The sequence below is a fragment of the Gigantopelta aegis genome, chromosome 8 (genome assembly GCF_016097555.1).
Source record: "Gigantopelta aegis isolate Gae_Host chromosome 8, Gae_host_genome, whole genome shotgun sequence".
Taxonomy (NCBI): domain Eukaryota; kingdom Metazoa; phylum Mollusca; class Gastropoda; order Neomphalida; family Peltospiridae; genus Gigantopelta; species Gigantopelta aegis.
Window position 1 is genome coordinate 12,321,269 of NC_054706.1, and position 17,540 is coordinate 12,338,808.

The window sequence follows — 17,540 nt, forward strand, 5'->3', positions numbered from 1 at the left end:
CACCACTGGAGCACATTGATTTATAAATCATCGGCTGTTGGATGTTTGTTTTGTTTAACGACACCACTAGAGCACATTGATTTATAAATCATCGGCTGTTGGATGTTTGTTTTGTTTAACGACACCACTAGAGCACATTGATTTATAAATCATCGGCTGTTGGATGTTTGTTTTGTTTAATGACACCACTGGAGCACATTGATTTATAAATCATCGGCTGTTGGATGTTTGTTTTGTTTAACGACACCACTAGAGCACATTGATTTATAAATCATCGGCTGTTGGATGTTTGTTTTGTTTAACGACACCACTGGAGCACATTGATTTATAAATCATTGGATGTTTGTTTTGTTTAACGACACCACTAGAGCACATTGATTTATAAATCATCGGCTATTGGATGTTTGTTTTGTTTAACGACACCACTAGAGCACATTGATTTATAAATCATCGGCTGTTGGATGTTTGTTTAACGACACCACTGGAGCACATTGATTTATAAATCATCGGCTATTGGATGTTTGTTTTGTTTAACGACACCACTAGAGCACATTGATTTATAAATCATCGGCTGTTGGATGTTTGTTTAACGACACCACTAGAGCACATTGATTTATAAATCATCGGCTGTTGGATGTTTGTTTAATGACACCACTAGAGCACATTGATTTATAAATCATCGGCTATTGGATGTTTGTTTTGTTTAACGACACCACTAGAGCACATTGATTTATAAATCATCGGCTATTGGAAGTTTGTTTTGTTTATCGACACCACTAGAGCACATTGATTTATAAATCATCGGCTGTTGGATGTTTGTTTTGTTTAACGAAACCACTAGAGCACATTGATTTATAAATCATCGGCTGTTGGATGTTTGTTTTGTTTAACGACACCACTGGAGCACATTGATTTATAAATCATCGGCTGTTGTTTGTTTTGTTTAACGACACCACTAGAGCACATTGATTTATAAATCATCGGCTGTTGGATGTCAAACATTTGGTACTTTTGACTCGGGCTTCACAGAAACTATATGTTAAAATTACCAAATGTTTGGCATTAAATGGCCGATGATTAATAAACCAATGTGCTCTAGTGGTGTTGTTAAACAAAACAAACAAACAGTCGTCAGAGAAAACCTATTAAATGTTTCCATTAGTAATAAGGGATCTTTTATATTTGTTTTTACATACAGGACAGCATATACCACAGCCTTTGATATGTCAGTCATGGGCACTGGTTGGAATGGAGAAAAATAATCAGAGAATGGGTCCACTGAGGAGGTTTGATCGTGGGAACTAAGCAGCCGAGCCAAGCACTCTATAAATCCATCTGAGCGAGATCACGTCTCGTACTCCTATAGAGATGACTATACTATTTAAAGTTGAAAGCTATTCTTTTTATCCCTTGGCTTTTCTCTTTTGGTGTGCAGGGGACGTAGCCCAGTGATGCAGCGCTCGCTTGATACACGGTCAGTCTAGGATCGATCCATGCTGTTCACCCACTGAGCTTTTCCTCGTTCCAGCCAGTGCACCACGACTGATGTACCAAAGGCTGTGGTATGTGCTATCCTGTCTGTGGGATGGTGCATATAAAGATCCCTTGCTACTATTAGAAAAATATGGCGGGTTTGCTCTCTAAGACTATATGTCAAAATTACCAAATGTTTGACATCCATTAGCCGATGATTAACAAATCAATGTGCTCTAGAGGCGTCATTAAACAAAACAAACTTTAACTTTTGGTAGTCCTGTAGAAGACAAGTCGCCTCTCTTTCATACTCTCCATGAGTTTAGTTGGGGGTGGGGAGTATGCCTCTATAGATGTGAATGTACTATTGATGTTAACAGCAACCCAAGGGAATATTTTATTTTTGAACATTTGGATTCGCTACAGTTGTTGATCATTTAAAAATTTAGTAGCAACCAGTATTTAACGTTTTAGAACTGTGTAGTGATCTCTAAAATCTGTGTACCAAATAGCAGTGCGATAATGAACACAATGTTCTCTGTGCCCTTCTTTCCCACTTTCCATAGGTTTAATATTTTGATAGTCCTATAGACGTGAATTTACTACCAAAATGTTTACAGTCTCCACTCTCCTTTCGCTTTAGCCTTTTTGTGATAGTACCAAAGTTAAGTGCCGGTGTTTCTGCAAGTGGGGTTTGTTCACCCAAGTGTTAAATCCCTCTCCAGCTTGACCCTCGGAGATTATCAGTCGAGTGACGAGTGACCCGCGAGTGAGAGTCATTCAGTGAATAATGCTTGCAGAATTCAGTCTGACGAGATTACTCGCTGCTCAATTCTTCTCTTAAACGCACTGTAACAGTTGACTGTGACTGCAAAGTATTGTGTTACTCACTTGTCGATTCTTCTCTTAAAGCACTGTAACAGTCAACTGTGACTGCAAAGTATTATGTCCATTGTCCAATGGTTACCATTGATTGAATTTATATTGATTTTTTTGTATATGATATCAAGCACAAGGCTGACTCGCGTATGTGGCTCACACGTATATATGTCTTCGACGTTCGGTGTTCTTGTCATTGTAATCAAGATTGTACGTGTCGTGTTGGTCTTTTTAGTTTGATCCTTTTTTTTTGCCTTGGCTTTTTTTTTTTTTTACCTCCCCATGATAATTTTATTCACTTGGGTCAAGGCAGTACAGAATAATAGAACAAAACATAATGAATTGAAAAATGTATTATTAGCACCTCTATAATACAAATATAGACATGACGGCACCGACAGCAATTGCTGTCATTGAGATATAAATTGTCATTGGTTGGGAACATCGGTAAAGCCCCTCAATGATAGCAAACTGTTTACACCTGATGTACATTAGCTGCCATTATATAACATTAGTACGTTTAAAATATGTCGACATATACCAAAATAATAATCTTTCAGTCTTATTATTTAATGCAAAAGTCTTCTGTTTTTTCAGTTGCTGTGGGCAAGCTTTAAATTGATATCAATTTTGTTTTTAAATTTGGAGACAAATTCATATGGTCGAGCCCTGTAGGTGGGCTGTTTTGTGTTTATTTTGTTATTGTTGGTTTTTGAGAGAGGTATTTGGGGTTTGGGGGTCACCATTCCAGCCTTTAATTCACAATCTTTTTTCTTTTTCTTTTTTTGGTGTGTGTGAGTGTGTGTGAGGAAGGTACATGAAAAACAAATGACATATATATATATCTAATATTATTACATATACTGTATATATATATATATATATATATATATATATATATATATATATATATATACAGTATATGTAATAATATTAGAAAATGACAATTAGTTAAACTGTCTTTTCCATGGCATGGAGAACTGGTTGGAACAGGAAAAAAAATCATCTATTCCAACGTTGCAGGATTCAAACACACAGTACTGTACATAGTCATGGCAAATGACAGTCTGCAGTCTTAATCTGGTAAAATCTAAATATCAATCTTGGCTGTGTGTGATGAAGCATATAAAAGACATGTTTACTGCCAGTCAATAAAGTGTACACCATTGTTACATGTACATCATAGCAGCTGCTTTCTTTCTTTACAAGTTCAATGCCCCGTGAAAGTCAATAAACAATTTCTTAACATTTTTCATAATAAAATATTACATGGTGGGGGCATTGCGTCTAGGAAATCAGTGGGCCAATTACTTCCCATTCCAACCAATGCTCCACAATTGGTGTAACAATGGCCATGGTATTTACTGTCCTGCCTGTGAGATGGTGCATATAAAAGATCCCATTCTGCGAGTAGCCCATGAATTGGAAGGAAGGAAATGTTTTATTTAAGGACACACTCAACACATTTCATTTACAGTTATATGGCGTCGGACATATGGTTAAGGACCACACAGATATTGAGAGAGGAAACCCGCTGTTGCCACTTCATGGGCTACCCTTTTCGATAAGCAGCAAGGGTTCTTTTATATGCACCATCCCACAGACAGGGTAGCACATACCACGGCCTTTGATATACCAGTCGTGGTGCACTGGCTGGAATGAGAAATAGCCCAATGGGCCCACCGATGAGGATAGATCCCACACTGACCGCGCATCGAGCGAGCGCTGTACCACTGGGCTACATCCCGCCCCTTACCTGTGAGATGATACATATAAAAGCGAATAGCCCATGAATTGGAGACAGTGGGTTTCCTCTCTCATTATCTGTGTGGCCGTTAAGGAACCATATGTCTGATGCCATATAACCGTAGATAAATGTCTGAGTGCATCATTAAATAAAACATTTCTTTCTTTCACATATGTACAATTGCAGATGAAATGAAAAGAACCTCCTCAGAAAAACAAGAAACTTGCTACATGAAATCAAATTGAAAATGTATTGCATACAACATAGAATGTCATACAGCACACACTGAATGCCTGTAAAAGTAGCCCAACAGACTATGTGGCACCATCAGGTTTCTTCTCTAACTATAGGTGTTGAATGTAGTTCTCTGCCTTTCTCATTCCAGCCAGTACACCACGACTGGTATATCAAAGGCTATGGTATGTGCTATCCTGTCTGTGGAATGGTACATATAAAAGATCCCTTGCTGCTAATCGAAAAAGAGTAGCCCATGAACTGGCGACAGCAGGTTTCCTCTCTCAATATCTGTGTGATCCTCAACCATATGTCCGACACCATATAACTGTAAATAAAATGTGCTGAGTGTGTCGATAAATAAAATATTTCCTTCTTCTCTGCCTCTCTCTCTCTTTCTCTCTCTCTCTCTGTCTCTCTCTCTGTCTGTCTCTCTCTCTCTCTCTCTCTCTCTCTCTCTCTCTCTCTCTCTCTCTCTCTCTCTCTCTCTCTCTCTCTCTCTCTCTCTCTCTCTTTTTTTTTCCCTCCCTCTTTCCATAACTAAACACGAATCCTGTGTAAAAACCCTGCTCTATGTTCAGACTTGTTTTTGACCATGATAGCTATGTCTAAAAATCCTTTGTGTGTGACTGACCTGTACATAATTATGTATTATGTTGCAGTGTAGGAATCAGTTGTACATGTGTAAAACATTAAGCATTGCTTGTCGCTGTAATCACCTAAAGCTGTCTGTGGGATTGATGGCCGGTCAACCATGATCACAAGTGATCTGATTACAGCAGGGGGAGATAATCCTCGATACGGCCAGCAACTTGCTACAAGGTTAAAATTTCAAGGACGCCGGAACACGAGGCCATTTGCTGGTCTTAGTTGGGGGGTTTTATCCAACAGACATTAGATTTATTTCTGTTTGTATTTTTGTTTCCTATTTTCGTTTTCTTTTTTAAATATTAGTGGTGGTTACATTTTTCATTTTACTAATGTATATTTTTATTATGGTCATTAGGCTTTATATTTTTTATTACATTTAAAAAAAAAAATTCTATATGTACTACTTTTCAAAATATAGTTGTAGTCAATATGTTTTCCTTGTAATTCATTGTTTTTAACTGATTTATTTCAGGGTTGTGGGGTACCTTGGGGTGTAATTCTCACAAACCACTGTTTCTTAAGACTCGAGGATAAAGAAAAAAATATTTGACTTTCAAACACTCTTTTACAGTGGATATTTGAAAAGGAAAGGAATGTTTATTTCCTGAGTGCTGTACCACTGAGCTACGTCCCACCCCTATTATATTACGATGTTGCTTCCCAAAATTTCATGATTGGCTGTGCACATAAAATCATTATGACATACTGGTTATATTTCCCTGAATATCTTGAACTATGTGGAGAATAATGAGGTTTGCCCACTTGGCATGAGTTCGACCCGTATCCCCCTTTCAATGGTTGGGGTAGTTTTAGGTATAGGGTTAGTCTTTCGAGCCTTTGATATAGAGGGGTACGGGTTGAACTCTTTCCCCTAGAAAATTGTCAGACATACAGTTTCGATTGCCTGGCACTTGCAGAAGTCTATAGTTTTATGAAACCCATTTTTCAGTCATGTAGGAAATTTATACATCAAATACATGATTGTAACAGGTTTAAAATGGTTTATAATTGTAAATGGGTAATGTAAATTATAAATACTCAAAGACTTGAAATACACAAGAATATATTGAGAACTGGATGAAAGGATGAGATGTAGCCCTGTGGAAAAGCACTCGCTTGATGAGCGATCGGTCTAGAATCAATCCCCATTTGTAGCCCTGTGAAAAAGCACTCGCTTGATGAGCGATCGGTCTAGAATCAATCCCCATTTGTAGCCCTGTGGAAAAGCACTCGCTTGATGAGCGATCGGTCTAGAATCAATCCCCATTTGTAGCCCTGTGGAAAAGCACTCGCTTGATGAGCGATCGGCCTAGAATCAATCCCCATTTGTAGCCCTGTGGAAAAGCACTCGCTTGATGAGCGATCGGTCTAGAATCAATCCCCATTTGTAGCCCTGTGGAAAAGCACTCGCTTGATGAGCGATCGGTCTAGAATCAATCCCCATTTGTAGCCCTGTGGAAAAGCACTCGCTTGATGAGCGATCGGTCTAGAATCAATCCCCATTTGTAGCCCTGTGGAAAACACTCGCTTGATGAGCGATCGGTCTAGAATCAATCCCCATTTGTAGCCCTGTGGAAAAGCACTCGCTTGATGAGCGATCGGTCTAGAATCAATCCCCATTTGTAGCCCTGTGGAAAAGCACTCGCTTGATGAGCGATCGGTCTAGAATCAATCCCCATTTGTGAGCCCATTGGGCTATATCTCTTTCAAGCCAGTGGTCCACAACTGATGTTAAATGTTCTGTGGTATGTACCATCCTGTTTGTGGAATGCTGAATATAAAAGATCCCTTGATGCTAATTGATAAGAGTAGTCCATGGAGTGGCAGTAGTGGGTTTCCTCTCTCATTATCTGTCTGATGACATGATATAACTGTAATTAAAATGTGTTCTTTTGAGCATGTCATTAAATGAAGCATATCTTTCTTCATTCACGCTGGAAATTTAGAACAGTCTTTTCTTTTTCAGAAGGCCTCAACATATTGAGCTGAAATTTAGAACAGTTTTTTTTTTTTCAGAAGGCCTCAACATATTGAGCTGAAATTTAGAACAGTCTTTTTTTTCAGAAGGCCTCAACATATTGAGCTGAAATTTAAAACAGTCTTTTTTTTCAGAAGGCCTCAACATATTGAGCTGAAATTTAGAACAGTCTTTTTTTTCAGAAGGCCACAACATATTGAGCTGAAATTTAGAACAGTCTTTTTTTTCAGAAGGCCTCAACATATTGAGCTGAAATTTAGAACAGTCTTTTTTTTCAGAAGGCCTCAACATATTGAGCTGAAATTTAGAACAGTCTTTTTTTTCAGAAGGCCTCAACATATTGAGCTGAAATTTAGAACAGTCTTTTTTTTTGACAGCGTTATGGCCCTTGAACTCAGGAGATATGAAAACAAAATTCCAGAATTTTGTTTTGCAATGCCTGACGATACTGAGGTGAAATGTTGTGTATAGTTTTATCATGTACTGTTACAGACACAGTTTAACTTTCATGGTTGTTTACCCATTTTTCACAGAGTTATGGCCCTTGATTTTAGGAGACACATAAAATTGTTGGGTTCAGTAGGGAACATGTATTGCTTGAGCAGTATTCTCAGAATTCTTGTTAACCTCTGTCAATATGATTACAAAGATTTCATCACCAGTTAACAATCTTTTGTAAATTACAAGAACCATGTTTTGTAATAAATGAGTGCCAGTATATCGACAATCACAGAAAATATGCTTCCCAGCATGCAACAGGCTGTTATCTCACACACACAGTCAGATTCTTTTAAACTGGAGTTCTTTTCAGTAGATATGTTGTATCCTAATAGGTTGTCAGTCGGTAGTATGGTTATATCAACACCTCCTTCTCCAAGTGTCAAACAATTAGCATTGAGAGCCCAGTATTGAGGTCATTTACCTGTGATTCTCGTTAACGAGAAATGTTATATTTACCTGGTGCAACCACTGAGCTTCGTGGCATTCCTTTGGGCTAAGGAGAAAAAGACGTGAATCCCCATGAATGAAGATATTAACACCTTAGTACTTGTACTCAGTCTTAACAAACATTTTGACACATCGGATGCTGGGTTCAGCTATTCCCAGGAGAGACTGGGGAAAATGGAGCCACTGTTTGGTCATGTTGTTGAAGTGTCATCTTTATGAATGTATTGTACAAGATCATATAATGTGTTGGAAAACTATTATGATTATTGTTTTACAGTTGTTTGTTGCATGAGGTGTTCTGTTATAAAGAATTGCAAAGTAATTTGTTGTATATAGTTTGATGTATAATAATTGTTAAATAATAACATCACTTGTGCATCTGCTACAACTTGTATTTTAATTTTTATATTTGTTTTTCTGCCTGTCAATCTGTCCATCTTTTCATCTGTTAGTAATTTGAATTTATCCATCTGTAAACATTTTTCAGTTATCTATTTTTTTTTCTTCCATCTGTCTAATCAATTTCATTCGTCAATACTGCTGTCATCTGTCAGTCATTTGTTATTGTGTCAGTATTTATTCATATATTTGTTCTTATATTTTTGTTCATCCATCTGTCCATTTCTCCATATATCAATCAATCAATAAATTAGCAATTCATCCAACCATCCATTCAGTTATCCATCCATCCATCCATCCATCCATCCATCAGTCAGTGAATCAGTCCAGCCATCCATTCAGTCATCCATCAGTCATCCATCAGTCATCCATCCATCCATCCATCCATCCATCCATCCATCCATCCAACATCCATCCAACATCCATCCATCCATCCATCCATCCATCCATCCATCCATCCATCCATTCATCAGTCAGTCAGTGAGTCAATCCAGCCATCCATTCAGTCATCCATCAGTTATCCATCCATCCATCCAACATCCATCAATCCATCAGTGCAACCATCCATTCAGTCATCCATCCAACATCCATCCATCAGTCATCCATCCGTCAGTCAGTCTGTCAGTCAGTCAGTCCAACCGTCCAACCATCCATCCATTCAGTCATCCATCCAACATCCATCAGTCAATTCAACCATCCATCCGTCCATCAGTGCAATCATCCATTCAGTCAGTCATTTAGTCAGTCAGTCCAATCTACATCCATCAGTCAGTCATTTAGTCAGTCAGTCCAATCTACATCCATCAGTCAGTTAGTTCAACCATCCATTCAGTCATTTATTCATCCATCCATCCATCCATCCATCCATCCATCCATCCATCCATCCATCCATCCATCTGTCCATCTGTGAGTCAGTCAGTCAGTCAGTCCAACCATCTATTCAGTCATCCATCCATCCATCCATCTATCCATCCCTACATCCAGCCAGTCTTTTATCCATGTATTCATTCATCCTTTCCTACATTCATCCATCCATCCATCCATTCATTAATGCATCTGTATTGTCCATCCATATATCTGCTCATGTATATTTCATCTAACCATTCTTCCATTAATTCAGTCCTCATTTCGTTCCAGCCAGTGTTCCACAACTGGTGTAACAAAGGCTGTGACATGTACTATCCTGTCTGTGGGATGGTGAATATAAAAGAACATTGCTGCTAATCCAAAAAGAGTAGCCCATGAAGTGGCGACAGCGGGTTTCCTCTCTCAATATCTGTGTGGTCCTTAACCATATGTCTGACACCATATAACCGTAAATAAAATGTGTTGAGTGTGTCATTAAATAAAACATTTCCTATCAGTCCTCATCACCAGTCATCTCATGTATTGGATTGGATAACATATTAACATGCCTATATCCAATTAAGGTTCAAGCATGTCTCTCCCGGGCACAATCTCTTACTTAGCCAGTGACTGGGTCTGGGACAGGGGTGGGGTGGGGTGTCGGGGGTTGGAATTGGAAATGGACAGAATTTTGGAAAAGCAATTAGTGAAAAAGATATATATCTTTTTTTTAAATTAAAATGTTAACTAGCCAAAAATAAAAAGGAATTGACTGCTCAGCTGAATATTTATATAATTTGGAGCATTTTAGAAGGACAGTCCAAAAATAAATAAGAGAAAGAAGAAAGGATTGGACTATTTAATAATATAGAAACAAATGGTGCACAGCTTGTAGAAACAAGATGGGTTACATCCCATCAAGAAAACCCCTAGAGTGATGGTCATGTATCTCATGTATTAAATAACCTTTAAATGTGGTAAAACGTTCGCTTGATGCACAGTCGGTCTGGGATCGATCCCCATCGGTGGGCCCATTAGACTATTTTTTCGCTCCAGCCAGTGCACCACGACTGGTATATCAAAGGTTGTGGTATGTGTTATCCTGTCTGTGGGATGGTGCATATAAAAGATCCCTTGCTGCTAATCGAAAAGAGAAGCCTATGAAGTGGCAACAGCGAACTTCCTCTCAATATCTGTGTGGACCGTAACCATATGTCTGATGCCATATAACCGTACAGAAAATGTGTTGAGTGCATCATTAAATAAACATTTTCTTCTTTTTTTGTTAAATGTGCATCATTCATCAATTTATTTGTTCACTTTACCATTCATCCATTTGTTCATTCATTACATCCACTGTTTATTTGTATATTCATTCATCCACTTGTTCATTCATTACATCCACTGTTTATTTGTATATTCATTCATCCATTTGTTCATTCATTACATCCACTGTTTATTTGTATATTCATTCATCCATTTGTTCATTCATTACATCTACTGTTTATTTGTATATTCATTCATCCATTTGTTCATTCATTACATCCACTGTTTATTTGTATATTCATTCATCCATTTGTTCATTCATTACATCCACTGTTTATTTGTATATTCATTCATCCATTTGTTCATTCATTACATCCACTGTTTATTTGTATATTCATGTATCCATTTGTTCATTCATTACATCCACTGTTTATTTGTATATTCATTCATCCATTTGTTCATTCATTACATCCAGTTTATTTGTATATTCATTCATCCATGTGTTCATTCATTACATCCACAGTTTATTTGTATATTCATTCATCCATTTGTTCATTCATTACATCCACTGTTTATTTGTATATTCATTCATCCATTTGTTCATTCATTACATCTACTGTTTATTTGTATATTCATTCATCCATTTGTTCATTCATTACATCCACTGTTTATTTGTATATTCATTCATCCATTTGTTCATTCATTACATCCACTGTTTATTTGTATATTCATTCATCCATTTGTTCATTCATTACATCTACTGTTTATTTGTATATTCATTCATCCATTTGTTCATTCATTACATCCACAGTTTATTTGTATATTCATTCATCCATTTGTTCATTCATTACATCCACTGTTTATTTGTATATTCATTCATCCATTTGTTCATTCATTACATCCACTGTTTATTTGTATATTCATGTATCCATTTGTTCATTCATTACATCCACTGTTTATTTGTATATTCATTCATCCATTTGTTCATTCATTACATCCAGTTTATTTGTATATTCATTCATCCATGTGTTCATTCATTACATCCACAGTTTATTTGTATATTCATTCATCCATTTGTTCATTCATTACATCCACTGTTTATTTGTATATTCATTTATTAATTCATTCATTCTTCTGTTTATCTTACCATCTTCAATCCAGCCAGCCAGCCAGCCATTGTTCAAATTCAGACTTTATCAATGAGCTTATATCTCTGATGTTAAAATAAATAAATTGTGGTTTTATAAAATACATAAACTGAAATTTCATGATGAAAGTTCTCCGAACTGTTCTGAATAATAAATTCTTGATAGATTCCTCATCAGTGACACTGAAACTCCTCAGAGAAAGACAATAAACATGGCTGTGTTAGTCTCAGATCACAGCGAGGAAATTAAAAATAAATTATGGATTAAAGCAAGAATGGCTGAATTGGTACGGTGTTGTGAAACAGGGGCCTAATTCACAAAGCTCTCTGAGGCTCTGCTAGACAACAAAGCATCCTCTTTGTAAGTCTTTTAGCATTGCACTGCGATATCGCAAAGTTACGAGAGTTTAGTGAATTAGGCCCCTGTTCTTTAACCAGTGTACCATTTGACCCATTTGTGTGTTGGCTCGCATGAAGTGTGATACGGCATGGGATCGATCCCTTGTGGTGGATCTGTGAGGTATTTCTCCTATTCAAACCAGTGTCACACACTGGTTCATCAAAGGAGGTGCTACGTGCTTTCCTTCAATGGGATATAAAACATCTCTTATTTAGTAGGAATATTCTGTATGGCAAAAATAGCTTGTCAACCTCATTTTCTAGCTCAGTCAGTAAAGTGCTTGTTTGAGATGATTGGGTCATAGGATCAAACCCCCTTAGTGGAACAATTTTCTTATTGGGTTTTCCTTTCCCAACCAGTGCCCTAAGACTGGTATTCCAAAGGCCATGGTATGTGCTGTTCTGTGTTTCCTCGAAGATTATATGTCAGAATTACCAAATGTTTGACATCCAGTAGACGATGTTTAATAAATCAATGTGCTCTAGCAGTGTGGTTAAACAAATCAAAGTTTAACTTTAACTGAACCAAGTGTGGAAATAACCATGTTAGAGATAAAATAAACCAGTTCGAAATGTGCTGGGGTGTTCTTAACAATCTGTTCCACAATTGATCACTGGGGATGCAATTTTTTTTTACTTATGGGGAAATATACATGTATGTAGCCCCACCATGCATAAAAAAATAATTAAGCCACACACCCCAACACACCTACCCCAGCACTGAAGATATTGCATTGCCCCCTTCCCCATCCCAGTCGCTTTCATCATCTGGTGGCTTTGCTTTAGGTGGGAACTGGTACCAGGAATTGAACCTAGTATCATTGGGCTGTTAAAACAACTGACACAGGTTTGGAGATCGTATCAGTGCTGGGAAATGAACCTAGTACCTTCTAGACTGAAAGTAATTTAACCACTGTGTGCCACCAGCCAATTTGATTGAATTGCTTTAATCTAAGAGCACCTTAGATAGATATATCCATTGAGCGTTTTATTACACACGTTCACTCGATCATAATATTACGTGAGTAATCACAAACAAACATGGTGTCCTGTCGTCTGTAATTAATTATCATTTAAATATGTCACTACCATGTGAACACACAGACAGACTGACAAACAGATGTCAGTTGCCGGGCACATATTTCATAAATAGCAAACAACATACCATAGGCACACCCTGGTGGAAGCTTAGCAAGGGGCAAAATGTACTAATATATGCATACCATTTGATATATTACCCAGTCGTTCTCAGTGTAACTAGGTACATTGAATGTATTGACGCAAACAGAACGTTCCGAGATCACAGTGCTTACCCGTAACTTGGCATTCGGTGATCCATGGAAGAATATGCTCAATCACCCGTGTCGTTATCATAGAGGATTATTTCCTTGTGCACGTCTTATTGCCCTTGTTGTATTACTATTAATTGATTTTAAATGTATCAAACATTTTCGCATTTCCTTTTTTATTATTTTATTAAAGGTTAATTTTAAAATAAAGTAATGTTAATGTTTTGCCAAGTTGTAGTTAAATATTAGGAGATGGCATTAAAGTATGTTTTCATTTCCAATAAAGGCTGAATTTTATTGAAAAAATTATTGAAAATCCTGCATTAAAATAGCTTTTAGCTAAAAGGACCAAGAATTAACTTTCTTGAATAGTGACGTAATGCGTATGATTTTCCCATCTGCTATATACACATGTAGTGTACATACTGAAAATGACGTAGAATGATGTCATGTATACGGTGTTCTTGATTTTGGATAAAGTTTGAAATGTTTAGTGTATAGAAAGGAAGGAAATGTTTTTATTTAATGACACATTCAACACATTTTATTTACAGTTATATTGCGTCAGACATATGGTTAAAGACCACACAGATATTGAGAGAGGAAACCTGATGTCGCCACTTTATGAGCTATTCTTTTCAATTAGCAGCAAGGGATCTTTTATATGCGCCATCCCACAGACAGGGTATTACATACCACGGCCTTTGATATGCTAGTCATGCTGCACTGGCTGGAATGAGAAATAGCCCAATGGGCCCACTGACGGGGATTGACCACTGACCACTGGGCTATATTGGACCACTTATGTGAAAGCACAAGTAGGAATAACAATGATTACTTGTTATTGAGAACACCAAGTATTCAGTATAATAAATGTAGATTGCATAGTTCATAGATCTTAATGTTATTATAAACTTAACCTTTATATGATTAATGAAATAATAGAGAATTAATATCAAAACAACACTAAATGTATATTTATTTTAGGGAGACTTATCTTCATTCCCCCCTCCCCCACCCCTATAAACATGACAATATACTAAAGCTAAACACTGGTAGAAATAAATGAAGGAATGCTTAACATAACGGTACTAAAATTATGTTACTAAAGCACAAACAAATATATTGGTTGTTTGTTAATACTGGTGACATTTTTCTTATTGTAAAATTATATATGACACAAATATCAGTTCATGTAAGTATTATATGGCATGTCCGTATCTCACAACTAGATATTTTTTCTTTAATGTTTATATTATTTTTATTCATGTCAAAAATGTGTATAGAAATATCAATATGTGGTCACACACCATAGTATGAGTACTAGTAATGCTGTTTCCCAGGCCTTCATTAGGCTTTGATATCAGGTTTTTTTTACTTGCCTAATAAATAGTGATTATATCTGGCGAGCAATGTCTGTTTCGTGATTTATTTATGATCTTTTATTCATGATAATGTTCGTCTTTTATTAATAATGTAACTATTGAATGACTTAAGATTATGATGCTATTATTAATTTTATTTGACCTTTTTGTACTTGTATCAAACCTTAGGTTCATGCTGCCCAGCACATACACACACACCTGAGCTGCATTATCTGTTTAACCACACTACTAGAGCACATACACACACACCTGAGCTGCATTATCTGTTTAACCACACTACTACAGCACATACACACACACCTGAGCTGTGTCTGCATTATCTGTTTAACCACACTATTACAGCACATACACACACACCTGAGCTGTGTCTGCATTATCTGTTTAACCACACTACTAGAGCACATACACACACACCTGAGCTGCATTATCTGTTTAACCACACTACTAGAGCACATATACACACACTTGAGCTGCATTATCTGTTTACCAACACTACTAGAGCACACACACACACCTGAGCTGTGTCTGCATTATCTGTTTAACCACACTGCTAGAGCACATACACACACACACACCTGAGCTGTGTCTGCATTATCTGTTTAACCACACTACTACAGCACATACACACACACCTGAGCTGTGTCTGCATTATCTGTTTAACCACACTACTAGAGCACATACACACACACCTGAGCTGCATTATCTCTTTAACCACACTACTACAGCACATACACACACACACCTGAGCTGTGTCTGCATTATCTGTTTAACCACATTATTACAGCACATACACACACACCTGAGCTGTGTCTGCATTATCTGTTTAACCACACTACTAGAGCACATACACACACCTGAGCTGCATTATCTGTTTAACCACACTACTAGAGCACATACACACACACCTGAGCTGTGTCTGCATTATCTGTTTAACCACACTACTACAGCACATACACACACACACACCTGAGCTGCATTATCTGTTTAACCACACTACTAGAACACATACACACACACCTGAGCTGCATTATCTCTTTAACCACACTACTACAGCACATACACACACACCTGAGCTGTGTCTGCATTATCTGTTTAACCACACTACTACAGCACATACACACACACCTGAGCTGTGTCTGCATTATCTGTTTAACCACACTACTACAGCACATACACACACACCTGAGCTGCATTATCTGTTTAACCACACTACTACAGCACATACACACACACCTGAGCTGCATTATCTGTTTAACCACACTACTACAGCACATACACACACACCTGAGCTGTGTCTGCATTATCTGTTTAACCACACTATTAGTATTACAGCACATACACACACACCTGAGCTGTGTCTGCATTATCTGTTTAACCACACTACTAGAGCACATACACACACACCTGAGCTGCATTATCTGTTTAACCACACTACTAGAGCACATACACACACTTGAGCTGCATTATCTGTTTAACCACACTACTAGAGCACATACACACACACCTGAGCTGTGTCTGCATTATCTGTTTAACCACACTACTAGAGCACATACACACACACACACCTGAGCTGTGTCTGCATTATCTCTTTAACCACACTACTACAGCACATACACACACACCTGAGCTGCATTATCTCTTTAACCACACTACTACAGCACATACACACACACCTGAGCTGTGTCTGCATTATCTGTTTAACCACACTATTACAGCACATACACACACACCTGAGCTGTGTCTGCATTATCTGTTTAACCACACTATTACAGCACATACACACACACCTGAGCTGTGTCTGCATTATCTGTTTAACCACACTACTACAGCACATACACACACAACTGAGCTGTGTCTGCATTATCTGTTTAACCACACTACTACAGCACATACACACACACCTGAGCTGTGTCTGCATTATCTGTTTAACCACACTACTACAGCACATACACACACACCTGAGCTGTGTCTGCATTATCTGTTTAACCACACTACTACAGCACATACACACACACCTGAGCTGTGTCTGCATTATCTGTTTAACCACACTACTACAGCACATACACACACACCTGAGCTGTGTCTGCATTATCTGTTTAACCACACTACTACAGCACATACACACACACCTGAGCTGTGTCTGCATTATCTGTTTAACCACACTACTAGAGCACATACACACACCTGAGCTGCATTATCTGTTTAACCACACTACTAGAGCACATACACACACACACACCTGAGCTGTGTCTGCATTATCTGTTTAACCACTACTACAGCACATACACACACACACACCTGAGCTGCATTATCTGTTTAACCACACTACTAGAGCACATACACACACACCTGAGCTGTGTCTGCATTATCTGTTTAACCACACTACTACAGCACATACACACACACACCTGAGCTGCATTATCTGTTTAACCACACTACTAGAGCACATACACACACACCTGAGCTGTGTCTGCATTATCTGTTTAACCACACTACTACAGCACATACAAACACCGAAGCTGCATTATCTGTTTAACCACACTACTAGAGCACATACACACACACCTGAGCTGTGTCTGCATTATCTGTTTAACCACACTACTACAGCACATACACACACACCTGAGCCGCATTATCTGTTTAACCACACTACTAGAGCACATACACACACACCTGAGCTGTGTCTGCATTATCTGTTTAACCACACTACTAGAGCACATACACACACACCTGAGCTGTGTCTGCATTATCTGTTTAACCACACTACTACAGCACATACACACACACCTGAGCTGCATTATCTGTTTAACCACACTACTACAGCACATACACACACACACCTGAGCTGTGTCTGCATTATCTGTTTAACCACACTACTACAGCACATACACACACACCT